Consider the following 14,011-nt stretch of genomic DNA (forward strand, 5'->3'; position numbering starts at 1 on the left):
TTGACTGATAATCTAATAGGGTAATAGGGTTACCCTAATAGGGTTCAAGACGACATCAATATCTAGTACCATAAACAATTTCACCTTGGTATGTCAATATATGATTGAATTCAATTGAATTGCTCCACTGTGCGCACACTCCAAATTCTCACAGACTCCTCCTGCCCCTTGACACTAGGGTGACCACCTGTCCCGCTTTGCGTTGTGTCGCACATCATTTTCACCCCTTGTTCCGAAGGTCGCATATTAAAAATGCTTTGCTATACAGCGAAAAGAGGGACAGGTGGTCAACCTACTTACACGCGCGAGCTTGGCGAGACCCACACACATCCTTTCTGGAAATGGTGTGCTGACCAAGCCCCACCCTAACCCTCATTTCGCTTCCAATCGCAGCTCGCCGTTACGAATATAAATTCTTTTTCTGCGGCCATTGTTGTTTTCAACTGGAATTGCCTTATAGCCATCCTGGAGGCAGCCACGTTCGGTAAGTCCTATTTTTACACATTTTAAGCTGGAATCAATGATTGGGTTTGTGAAAGTACACTACTCTTAAAATATGGTGAAGGTTTGAGCACTTTGAGACCTTTAGATCGTGAGTTCGAAGTGACGGAAAACCAAACTCGAAAAGTAGCTAACTTTTCTCCCTGTGTAATTAGTGAATCATGTAGCATCTCGGCGAATTCATCAAAAAGGTAGAGGAGGGCTAGCCTGGCTCTGCCCTCCTACCTACTTCCGCTCAATTTGGATTTTGCTTCTCTACTAGGTCTGGGATGTCGATTCTGAAGTCGGTTTCCAGAAACAAATTTTTTGTAGGTCCAATCAGCGAACAGAGGGAGTGGCTGAGAACGATGACGTTAATGTCGTGCACTTGTTTGAGTAGTTCAGTAATGGCGGCGGAGAAAGATGCGAGCGAAACTATTCTGCCGTTGTGGCAACGCTGCCGAATATAGGTTAAAGCCGGAGCAAGAATATTCCTTGCTGAGTTTTGTTGGAGGCCATGATGTTGTGGCCCTCCTCCCCACGGGGTTCGGGAAAAGTTTGATTTTCCAGCTACGGCAGCCAGCTCCGTTACAGTAGTGGTGAAGGAGTTGGCTAAGGCGAACGCTTGCGATTGGTTATGGCAAATCAGAGTGGCTCTGGGCGGATCCAATAGTTTTAAACTTCAACAGAGGACCCGCCTTCAAGGAAGTTAACGTTTGTCAATCGAGACATACCAGACCCTTTGTACAAATGAAATGTACGAGGGTCTGGTTAGGACCAGGCTAGAGGAGGGCAGCTTTTAGGAGAACAAGCGATTCCCCACAGACCTGTCGACTCAGAATTGGCTCGTGAAAGTCTTTGTAATAAGCCTATGCGCCAGGGAGACCGCATAGGCTTAGGCGGCAGCCATGTTTTGGTCGCGTCAAGTTCATAAGTTCACCATTTCACAGTTCGGTCGACACCAAAAATGTGTTTGTTACCAAACCTCGAGGAGGGAAGCCTTTAGGAGATGTAGGAATTGTACTTCTAGCCAGATGCTCCGATTATTTTTGTGATTTGTGGAAAACTTGCAAGTGGAGTGAGACTGCGTCCCGAGGGTACATTGTTTTGACTTAGCCTCGATGACAGACTCGGCTCGCTCACTGGCAGTGTGTACGATATCGTAATTCACTAAATTATAGTCCTAAAACGTCAGGGAGGGCTGCTTTTTGTAGACAAGAGTCTACTGAAGATAGCCAGTATATAGGATCTTTCAAAACAAGCCTATTTCATTTGTCATTTTCCTGAGAAAGCGACCTACGTTAGCCAGGCTAGTTTCACTCGGTCAGCCTATTTAAAGGTCTCTGACAGTCAGAATCACTGTTTACAGGCAACGTTCGAGCTGGTCTTTGGTCAGATGTGAATATTGACCAGTTTAGAGCTAAATACTCTTGCCAGAGCCTGGAATCGAGCCAAATGTTTTGAGTGACTTTGCATGGCCGGGTCTCCATCAGCTCAACACATTTGGATTCAAGCTCAAGTAATGCCACTACATTTCACAGTCAAAACTGTAGTTTATGTCAAGTGTAGATGTAAAAAGCTTCATTTTTCACAACTGACATGGATCCTTTCTTCACTTTTACAGGTCTGGAGGGTCATGCAGAGGCCTGCTCAACAGAGGGTGCTGAGAGAAAAACTGATCCATTGCTGGACTACCCCCCTCTTGCTGGACAGAATCAGAATCAGGACAGCTTCTCTTCAGCCCTGACCCCAGGACAGCTTCATCCAGCTGGCCTGCAGGCCCTGCTTGCCCCTGCCTGCAGGCCCTGCTTGCCCCTGCCTGCAGGCCCTGCTTGCCCCTGCCTGCAGGCCCTGCTTGCCCCTGCCTGCAGGCCCTGCTTGCCCCTGCCTGCAGGCCCTGCTTGCCCCTGCCTGCAGGCCCTGCGTGCCCCTCCAGAGACAGACAGTCACCCCACAGACACAGTAGCTCTGCAGACTGCTTTTTTGAGGATATTGATGAAAAAGGACAAACCAGCATTTTTTACTTTGATGAAAGTCTAAATTTGTAATCCTTTCCATGTCCCAGCATGCCAAGCTTCTGACTTTTAGTGTCCTTTTGACCTGAATCCAATGATTAGTCATCTGAATAAAAACCACTAAAGAGAAGTACTGCTTCTTGGATGATTTGTGCTCCACATCAGTACATCTCACACATTTGCCTTTGTTTCCATGGGATTCATGGACTTGCAAGTTTCTGCTCCACCATTGTGTAATAAAAAATATAATTTAGGACAGCAATTCCATTTTTGTGTTATTTTTTCGCATTACACACATATAGTCAATGTACTTAAACTCAACTGATTGTTGTCATTTTACCATACTGTTCATACTGAACAGACATCAGTGTTTGGGAAGATTACTGTATATTTCCACTTTTCATCTGTATTTCCATCGTAAATTTGGTCTTTAATTTCAATTGGAAGGGGTATTAAAAGGTCTTAAGTTAAACATAGTTATGCCTTAAAAGTAGGGTAAAAAATAGAGACTAAATGTGTAAATGGATGTTGAAACTCAGTTCTCTGAGTTGGTGCATGTCAGTTTAGGCAAAAGTTGTCTTTTAAACCTCTAGGTTTAAAAAGAATTCAGATTTGATTGGAACTCTCTCTTTTATAAATGTATAGTTGGATATGACATTTAACAGCCATTAAATTCATTAAGCAAGTTGTTTAACTCAAACAACCATAACACAGTAGGCTACATATGGTATACAAAGCTGCAGTCAGATTTGGCGAAATTGTTAGCTTGGATGTTATCTTGACATATACATGGGGTCTTGATGATGATGCGCACGCAGCTTCAAGGCAGAAAGATGTGTTACATTTCAGGAGACGCCGGGACCTTAGCGCATCAGTAGCATCTCGTCATATCACACAGTCGGAGCACAGCTAGATCATCAGCGTCAACGCTCTTGGGTACCCAGCATGCAGTGCGGCATGTCAAAAACCACCAAGACTTGTGGTAAATAGTTTGGTTACAACAGCTATGTAAGGGATTTCAGTTGTTGTGTTCGTTCAGTTAGATGTTTGTAATATTGTTGTTTGTTAGTTAAAATAATATTGTTGGTCACCCTGAGAGTGCATGTTGTGTGGTTTAATCGGAAGTGAGAGTCGGCCTCCATATATATATGTCGGTAAGGAGATCATCATGGGCTGTGCCATAGACCTTTTGCCAATGAGGCTATTCTTCATTGTAAGATGACTGTGGTTTTGGATTGCGGTCTAAAGCATCTTTGAGAAATTCTGGAAACAGTGTTGAGAGCAGTGTGTTTTGTTTGTGGGAGGCAAATTTTGGGTGACGTCTAAATTCATGCGTCCGCATCAGCATTTCTGCTTTGGATTGACTTGTGCTGGGAGGGAGGTAAACGGCATGAATTGGGGGATAGTGTGCGGATAGGTGTGTTTTTATATAGGGTGAAATGGAATGAGAAATGCAATACAAAATGTCTGTAAGGGGTGTATTTATGTAAATGTACACATTGCCTCAATATCTTTGTGTCAATAAATCGTGTGTAAATTTGTGTTATAAAATATAATTTTGACTGATGGTTTTCAAACCTTATTCGGTTCAAGATGACATCACTCTGAAGTACCATCAACAATTAAAAATGATTGAATTTGAGTAGTTTAAACTTTGGCTTAATCTAACAACTCTTACCACAGAAGAAACAGCGGACTCTTTTATACAGTAACTGAACTTGTCATTGTTCAACACTGAGAATAACTCAATAGACAGGGACAGTGACCTGCAAAGTATAAGGTTATAGGTTTGAATCCAGCCACAGTCTTTTAGTCTTTCTTAAATTTGAATATCTGTTTAGTTAAACAGGACGACATCATTATGAAATACCATGCGCAATTTCATGCAATTCCACTTTGAAATGTCAACCGCTCCTTAACCTTTGTCCCAAAGCTGACCAAAGCTAATACTTTACCCTTTCTACTCTTCAATTTTCAACAGTTGGTGTGTAGCAGAGAGGATAGAGAGACTGCATTGTAACCTTATGTCATGAGTTCAAATCCCCATTCAGCCTCTTGTAGTTGGCCCTACATGAAGTAGTTTTGCTCTCTTGTTATATATATACATTTTTATAATATTTTGCCATTTTGCGGAGGAACCCGCATCGCTGCTTGCAGCTATATTTATTTATTTTTTCTCCGCTAAATGGCCCAATAGCACAAAAAGTCCTGGACCCGATTTTTTCCAATTTGGCCCAATGATACAACAGGTCACTCATTACTCCCAGACGGCTAATGGCCCATGTGCGCCCATAGGTGACGCTATAAAACACGCCCAAAGTCTACATGATTTTCCCAGCGCCTTATTACTCCAAAATACCTGAAAATTGGTTCACATGCCTTATTTCTCATGGGAAACAAAAAAGCCTCAAGGACCCATATTGTCAGACTTATGAATTTTCTTGTACTGTCCAAATTTGGTACAACCTTCAAAACCCTTCTACTCATAAACTATAGACCCAATTGACTTGAAATTAGTTCCAGATGTGTAGAATACATGTCTTTACATTGGGTGACATGGAATAAGAAATGCAATACAAAATGGCTGAAAGAAGTGTATTTATGTAAATGTCCAAATTGCCTCAATATTTTTTTTTTTTTAGCTTTGGTCAGCTTTGGGACAAAGGTTAAGAATCGGTTGACATTTCAAGGTGAAATTGAACATGGTATATCAGAATGATGTCATCCTGTTTAACTAAACAGATAATCAAAATTATGACTGGCCAAAAGACTGCAGCTGGGTTTGAACCTGTGACCTTGCAGTACACTGTCTTAGCCTACTGAGCTATTCTCAGTATTGAGAACCATTGTGGTCAGTTACTGTATAGAAAAGTAAGCTATTTGTTCTGTGGCAAGCTTAATAAGATATGGCTGAAGTTTAAACAGCTGTAATTCTGTGATCTTCTGAGATATCAAGGCAGGGGCAGGCAGGCAGGGCAGGCTAGCTGGATGAAGCTGTCTTGGGGACAGGCTGAAGAGAAGCTGTGCAGGTAGAGAAGGGTAGTCCAGCAAGGGGTCTGTGTTGCCCTCAGCATTCTCTATTGCATCCTCTGTTACACTCAGTATCCTCTCTTGTTGCTCTCATTATGCTCTGTTGCACTCTGTTGAGCAGGCCTCTGCATGACCTGTAAAAGTGAAGAAAGGGTCTATGTCAGTGGTGGTAAATAAAGCTTTTCCCATCTACACTTGACACAGACTTCAGTTTTGACTGTGAAATGCAGTGGCAATACTTGAACTGGAATCCAAATGTGTTGGAAACCCATGCAAAGTCACTCAAAACACAGGATCTAGCAAGAGTATTTAGCTCTAAACTGGTCAATATACACATCTGACCAAAGACCAACTCCACCTTTCCCTGTAAACAGTGATTCTGACTGCCAGAGACCTTTAAATAAGCTGACCGAGTGAATCTAGCCTGGCTAACGTAGGTCGCTTACTCAGGAAAATGACAAATTAAATAGGCTTGTTTTGAAATATCCTATTTACTGGCTATCTTCAGCAGACTCTTGTCTACAAAAAGCAGACCTCCCTGACGTTTTAGGAGTAAAATTGAGTGAACTACAATATCGTTTACACACTGCCAGTGAGTGAGCGAGCCGAGTCTGTCACTGAGGCTAAGTCAAAACAATGTACCCCCGGGACGCAGTCTCATTCCACTTGCAAGTTTTCCACAAATCACAAAAATAATCGGAGCATCTGGCTAAAAGCTCAATTTCCACATCTCCTAAAGGCTGCCCTCCTCGACATTTTTGGTGTCGACCGAACTGTGAAATGGTGAACTTATGAACATGACGCGACCAAAACATGGCTGCCGCCTAAGCCTATGCGGTCTCCCTGGCGCATAGGCTTATTACAAAGACTTTTTCGACCCAAATCGAAATTCTGAGCCGACAGGTCTGTGGAGAATTGCTTGTTCTCCTAAAAGCTGCCCTCATCTACCTTTTTGATGAATTCACCGAGATGATACATGATTCAGCAATTACACAGAGGGAAAAAGCTAGCTGCTTTTCGAGTTCGGTTTTCCGTCACTTCAAACTCACAATCTAAAGGTCTCAAAGTGCTCAAACCTTCACCATAATTCAAGAGTAGTGTACTTTCACGAACCCAATCATTGATTCTAGCTTAAAATGTGTAAAAATAGGACTTACCGAACGTGGCTGCCTCCAACACATCTTTCAGGTGATTCCAGTTGAAAACAACAATGGCCGCCAAAAAGCAATTTATATTCGTAACGGCGAGCTGCTATTGGAAGCGAAATGAGGGTGAGGGTGGGGCTTGGTCAGCACACCATTTCCAGAAAGGATGTGTGTGCGTCTCGCCAAGCTCGCGCGTGTGTCAGTAGGTTGACCACCTGTTCCTCTTTGCGCTGTATAGCACAGCATTTTCAATATGCGACGTGCGGAACAAGGGGTGACAATGCTGTGCGACACAATGCAAAGCAGGACAGGTGGTCACCCTAGTGTCAGGGGCAGGATGAGTCTGTGAGAATTTGGAGCGCGCACACTGTGGAGCAATTTAATTGAATTCAATCATATATTGACATACCAAGGTGAAATTGTTTATGGTACTAGAGATTGATGTTGTCTTAAACCCTATTAGGTTTAAAAAACAATCAGTCAAAATTATATTAGATTTATTAAGAATGTATGAGTAGAAAGGGCAGACAATTAGCTTTGGTCAGCTTTGGGACAAAGGTTAAGAAGCGGTTCACATTTCAAAGTGGAATTGCATGAAATTGCGCATGGTATTTCATAATGATGTCATCCTGTTTGACTAAACAGATATTCAAATTTAAGACAGGCTAAAAGACTGCAGCTGGATTCAAACCTGCAACCTTATACTTTGCAGGTCACTGTCCCAGTCCATTGAGCTATTCTCAGTGTTGAATGTGTAATGTTCAGTTACTGTATAAAAAGGACGCTGTTTCTTCTGTGGTAAGAGTTGTTAGATTCAGCCAAAGTTTAAACTACTGAAATTCAATCATATTTTGACATGCCAACGTGAAATTGTTGATGGTACTTCAGAGTGATGTCATCTTGAACCCAAAAAGGTTTGAAAACCATCAGTCAAAATGATATTTGATTAATTGACACAAAGATATTGAGATGTGGGGCATTTACATAAATACACCCCTTTCAGACATTTTGTATTATATTTCTCATTCCATTTCACCCTATATAAAAATACACCTGCCCGCACACTATCCCAATCCATGCCGTTTACCTCCCTCCCAGCGCAAGTCACGCCAAAGCAGAAATGCTGTAGCGGACATGAAGTTTAGATGATGACCAAAAATTGCCTCTCACAGTCAAAGCACATTGCTCGCAACACTATTTCCAGAATTTCTCAAAGATGGCTTGAAGACCGCTTTCCAGAACCACAGTCAACTTACGATCAGGAATAGCCTCATTGGCAAAAGGTTTATGGCACAGCCCATGATCAACTCCTTGTGGACATTGATGTACAATAGCCGACTTTCACATCCCATTAAACCACACAACATGAGTGACCAACAAGATTATTTTAACTGACATTTACATTTAGTCATTTGGCAGACGCTCTTATCCAGAGCGACTTACAGTAAGTACAGAGACATTTCCCCGAGGCAAGTAGGGTGAAGTGCCTTGCCCAAGGACACAACATCATGTGGCGCGGCGGCAACCTTCTGATTACTAGCCCGACTCCCTCACCGCTCAGCCATCTGACTCCCTGACAAACAGCAATATTAAAAAACATCTAACTGAACGAACGCAACAACGGAAAACCCTTGCATAGCTGTTGTAACCAAACTATTTTCCACAAGTTTTGGCGTTTTTTGACATGCCACACTGCATGCTGGGTACCCAAGAGCGCTGACGCTAATGATCTAGCTGTGCTCCGACTGCGTGATTTGACGAGATGCTAGTGACGCACTAAGGTCTCGGAGTCTCCTGAAATGGAACGCGTCTTTCTGCCTTGAAGCTGCGTACGTATCATCATCAAGACCCCATGTATATGGCAAGATAACATCCAAGCTAACAATTTCTCCAAATCTGACTGCAGCTTTGTATACCATATGTACTGTGTTATGGTTGTTTGAGTTAAACAACTTGCTTAATGAATTAAATGGCTGTTAAATCAGCCCACACTCTCCTGAAATGTTGCGTGTGCGTCTTGCCAAGCCCGCGCGTGTGTAGGGGAAGGCTGAGTGTGTGAGGATTTGGAGCATGCGCGGGCAGGAGGAGGGGAGAGAGGATTTAGCCAAAAGGCTCTGAAATTAGCCAAGCATGCATGTTTCAAATATTCACCAAAAATCTACTTTTCATCTTACAGTCAACTTTTTCTCAGATTTGTGTACTACACATTCTCAGGTGTCTTCATATGAACTTGTGATAGTATCAGAGTATCCATTTTAGACCGGTGGATGTGTAAAGCATTATTTTAGCGTTACCGACAAATTCGATTTGCTTTATATCAGTCATTTTTTAAGATATTAAGTACATTTTTCAGATGGGAACATTTTGTAGTGTCTTCCACCGATATACCAAGTTTGGTGTTGATATCTCAAAAATGTTCTGAGATTTGACCCAACTTCCTGTTTGGTTCCTTTGCTGATGATTTTGATTGGCTGTACTGGACAAACGGTTTTGAAAATCAAAAATCCTATTGATAACTTTTGTGAGGCTCAGTCCGGACATCCTCCCTGGACATCCTCCCTGGCAAGCGAAAAAACTTGTTTCCTAAATCTTTATTGTACAGAAAAATCGAATATGGCGGCCGTTATAGGTTCTAGAGGCTGTTTGTTCCTCATGAGAAATAAGGCATATGTAATGAATTTCAGAATTTTGGGACTTATGGCCTGCAAATGGCATCACTTTAAAAATTGACAGGAGGAACCCTACCCTTACGGAAAGAAAATATATTTACCAATATATGATTTGAAATACATTTTAATATGTTGTAATATATTATTTTCCATTACATTGACCAATATATTATATATGGAAATACATGGGATAATTGATTGATGATAGATATATTACTAATATATTATAAACTATAATATATTCATGTAATATATTGCAATATATTGCAGAATACAGCAATGATTGCCATTTTCCATATATTGCAATATATGGAACATCAATATATAATATATGTGGTTATATATCCCAAAATATATGCAATTATGTATTCATAAATAACCACCATAATCTATGCCGCTTTATATGGGAAAATGTATGGGTAATATATGTAAAGATATAGTGTCACTGTATGCTTCATATATGGTAGAATGTATTTTAAATATATGTCAAATTATATGGAAAGATATATTGTACAATGCATGTGTACATATATGAGAACATGCCCATACAATGTACAGACATATATGGTGATATTTACATTAAGTCATTTAGCAGACAATCTTATCTAGTGACTTACAGTAAGTTACAGTAAGTACAGGGACATACCCCGAGGCAAGTAAGGTGAATTGCCTTGCCCAAGGACACAGCTTCATTTTCGTGCTTCTGGGAATCAAACCGGCAACCTTCTGATTAATAGCCTGATTCCCTAACCACTCAGCCATCTAGAAGGTATTCTAATAAGGTTGTCAACAGCAGTATTTCAAATGGAATCCCGATTCAAACAGTACCACCTGCTAACTGAAAATTTGCCCCCAAAAACGTAAATACCATAAGATTGACATTTATTTAGGGAGAAGTGGCTAATTCAAAAGAGGTTTGCTGGAAGCGATCATTGTCATATATTTCAAATATTTTTCCATACATTTTACCTATATTTAAAATATATTCCACAATATATTGAACACATATCTGTACATTTATTTCATGTATATCTTTCCATATAATTAGGATTCCCCTGTCAGCAATAGGCTTTACGGTGACTTCCCCCTGAAGTACCCTGCAAAGCTTCACCTTAATATGTGAAAATATGACTGAATTAGAGCTGTTTGAGCTTGCACCAAATGTGACTATAAGTGCCATAGGAGAAACGTCTTATTTTATTATTCAGTAACTGAACACTGCAAAGTCTAGATCTTGGAATGGCTCAATTGGATGAAAGGTTGTGCTGGTAACCGAAGGGTTCCAGGTTCAACTCCAGCAATAGGCGTTTTTTTTATTTTCACAAAACAGTTTCTAGTTTTCTGGGTAATCCCGGTGTAACTATCTATTATGTCAATTTTACAATATTTTGCCATTTTCAAGGAGGAATTCACCATTGCTGCTTACAGCTATATTTTTTTAATATAATTCAAATATATTCTACCATATATTAAATATACATGTGACACTATATCTTTATATATATTACCAATACATTTTCCCATATAAATCGGAATACATTATGGTGGTATTTATAGATTTAAAATTGCATATATTTTGGGATATATAAACACATATATTATATATTCATGTTGAATATGTTGCAATATATGGAAAACGGCAATCATTGCTGTATTCTGCAATATATTGCAATATATTACGTGAATATATATTACAGTTTATAATATATTAGTAATATATTTATCGTCAGTATATTATCCCATGTATTTCGGTACAATATAATTATTAAATCCCATATATGGACATATATTGCCTAATATATCACATCATATTTTCCAATATACTGCAATATATTTTCCTTCCGTAAGGGTAATAACAATAGGGTTCCCTCCTACCGGAGGAACCCTAACTATAAATGTATAAAAGAGAGAGTTCCAATCAAATCTGAATTCTTTTTAAACCTAAGGGTTTAAAAGACAACCTTTGCCTAAACTGACATGCACCAACTCGGAGAACTGAGTGTCAACATCCATTTACATCCACATTTAGTCTTTATTTTTTACTCTACACTTAAGGCATAACTATGTTTAACTTAATGTCTGCACCTCTCTGTCACCAACTGTCTCTAGAGTGGGGGGTGGGGGCTTCACAGGGTGTCTACAGGTGTAAACAAGTTAAATTTAAGACTTTTTAAGATCTTTTAATAACACTTCAAATTGAAAATAAAGACCAAATTTAAGATGGAAATACAAATCAAAAGTGGAAATATACAGTAATCTTCCCAAACACTGATGTCTGTTCAATATGAACAGTATGGTAAAATGACAAAAATCGGTTGAGTTTAAGAACATTGACTAAATGTGTGTAATGTGAAAGGATAACACAATAATGTAATTGCTGTCCTAAATTATATTTTTTATAACACAATGGTGGAGCAGAAACTAGCAATTCCATGAATCCCATGGAAACAAAGGCAAATGTGTGAGATGTACTGATGTGGAGCACAAATCATCCAAGAAGCAGTACTTCTCTTGAGTGGTTTTTATTCAGATGACTAATCATTGGATTCAAGTCTATAACTTGAATTGGTTTCATTACTTAAGACACTAAAAGTCAGCAGCTTGGCATGCTGTGACATGGAAAGGATTAAACATTTAGACTTTCATCAAAGTAAAAAATGCTGGTTTGTCCTTTTTCATCAATGTCCTCAAAAAAGCAGTCTGCAGAGCTACTGTGTCTGTGGGGTGACTGTCTGTCTCTGGAGGGGCAAGCAGGGCCTGCAGGCAGGGGCAAGCAGGGCCTGCAGGCAGGGGCAAGCAGGGCCTGCAGGCAGGGGCAAGCAGGGCCTGCAGGCAGGGGCAAGCAGGGCCTGCAGGCAGGGGCAAGCAGGGCCTGCAGGCAGGGGCAAGCAGGGCCTGCAGGCAGGCAGTCAGGGCAGGCCAGCTGGATATAGCTGTCCTGAGGTCAGGGCTGAAGAGAAGCTGTCCTGATTCTGATTCTGTCCAGCTAGAGGGGGGTAGTCCAGCAAGGGATCAGTTTTTCTCGCAGCATCCTCTGTTCAACTCTGTTGAGCAGGCCTCTGCATGACCCTCCAGACCTGTAAAAGTGAAGAAAGGATTCATGTCTTCTGAGGATGTCCACACAATTTGGTGTCATGTGATCACTGGGCGTGGCCGCAGGAAGCAAAAATGTGTTTTGTTGAATGACTATTGATTTCTTTGCTATTATTAAGTGATTCCTTTGTCTCATGATATCTTGGGACATCCCGTGTGTGACTCATAATAATTTGTGATAATAGCCGAATTGTTGCGGCCGCCATTTTGAATTAATTGAAAAACGTTTCTTCTCTACTACTCCTACGCATGTTGTCCAATCTTCACCAAATTTGACAGAGATTATCTTCAGACCAAGCGTCACAAACGCTACCACATGGTGTTTTGATTTTCAAAACCGTTTGCCCGCTAAAGGCAATCAAAATGAGCCGTTAAGCCATTAAACAGGAAGTTGGGTCGTATTGTGTTTACACACGCAACTTTTGAAACTTATGACTGATTTTCAAAAATGAGGTAACCTTGGATTCCCTGGATCAAGAGGACTTCAGCACACCCTATCGCATCAATTGCCAGTTATATAGATTTCCCGCAATTTCTACAATTCTTTTCCAATCTTCCCCAAAAATTGCAAACATCACCTTCAGAGCAACCCTCATTCAGCATTACTTTTCTCTTTGAATGTCAAAACCGTTTGTCCGGTACAGCCAATCAAATTCTGCAACAAAGCAACCAAACAGGAAATTGGATCAAATCTCAGCAAATCTCAGAGATATCAACACTAAACTTGGTAGATCGGTGGAAGACACTAAAACATGTTACCATGTGGAAAGGCAACTTCATATCTCCAAAAATGATTGATATACATTAAATCAAATGTATTGCTAACGCTAAAATAATGCTTTACACATCAGCCAGTCAAAAAATGATACTCAGATTAAATCACAAGTTCATATGAAGACTCTTGAGAATGTTTAGTACACAAATCTGTGAAAAAGTTGACTGTAAGATGAAAGGTCGATTTTTGGTGAATATTTGAAACATGCATGCATTACATTACATTTATGCATTTGCATGCTTGGCTAATATCTAAGCACATTTCCAATGAATGTCTACCCTGCTCCTCCCCGCGCGTGCTCCAAATTCTCACACACTCAGCCTTCCCTTGATACACGAGCGGGCTTGGCAAGACGCACACACAACATTTCAGGAGAGTGGGCTGACCAAGCCCCCACTTATTCCTTGAATGTCAGCATAGGCCCTTGAGGACCTTGGTGTCATTGCAATTCCAATTTTGTATGTAATGGTAAAAAGTTATCCAAATCCTGAAACATTGTACAGGCCAAGAGTAACAACCACACTTTTACAAAAGCCCATGTGGATCTTGTTGGTATTGCATTTCCGATTTTGAATGCAATGGTAAAAAGTTCTAAAAATCCTGAAACATTGATAGTATAGGCCAAGAGTAATTACCACACCACAAATGGCCCACCATTACCCATAGGTGGCGCTACAGGCCACGCCCTAAAGCACAAAGATACAAGGCTTTCTGGAATGGATAGGCTAAACAAGCCCGCTCCCTTCACTTCTTGGCTTGAAATAAAGGCCCTTGTGGATCTTGATGGTATTGCTTTTCCGATTT

The sequence above is a fragment of the Hypomesus transpacificus genome, chromosome 21, assembly GCF_021917145.1.
Source record: "Hypomesus transpacificus isolate Combined female chromosome 21, fHypTra1, whole genome shotgun sequence".
NCBI lineage: Eukaryota > Metazoa > Chordata > Actinopteri > Osmeriformes > Osmeridae > Hypomesus > Hypomesus transpacificus.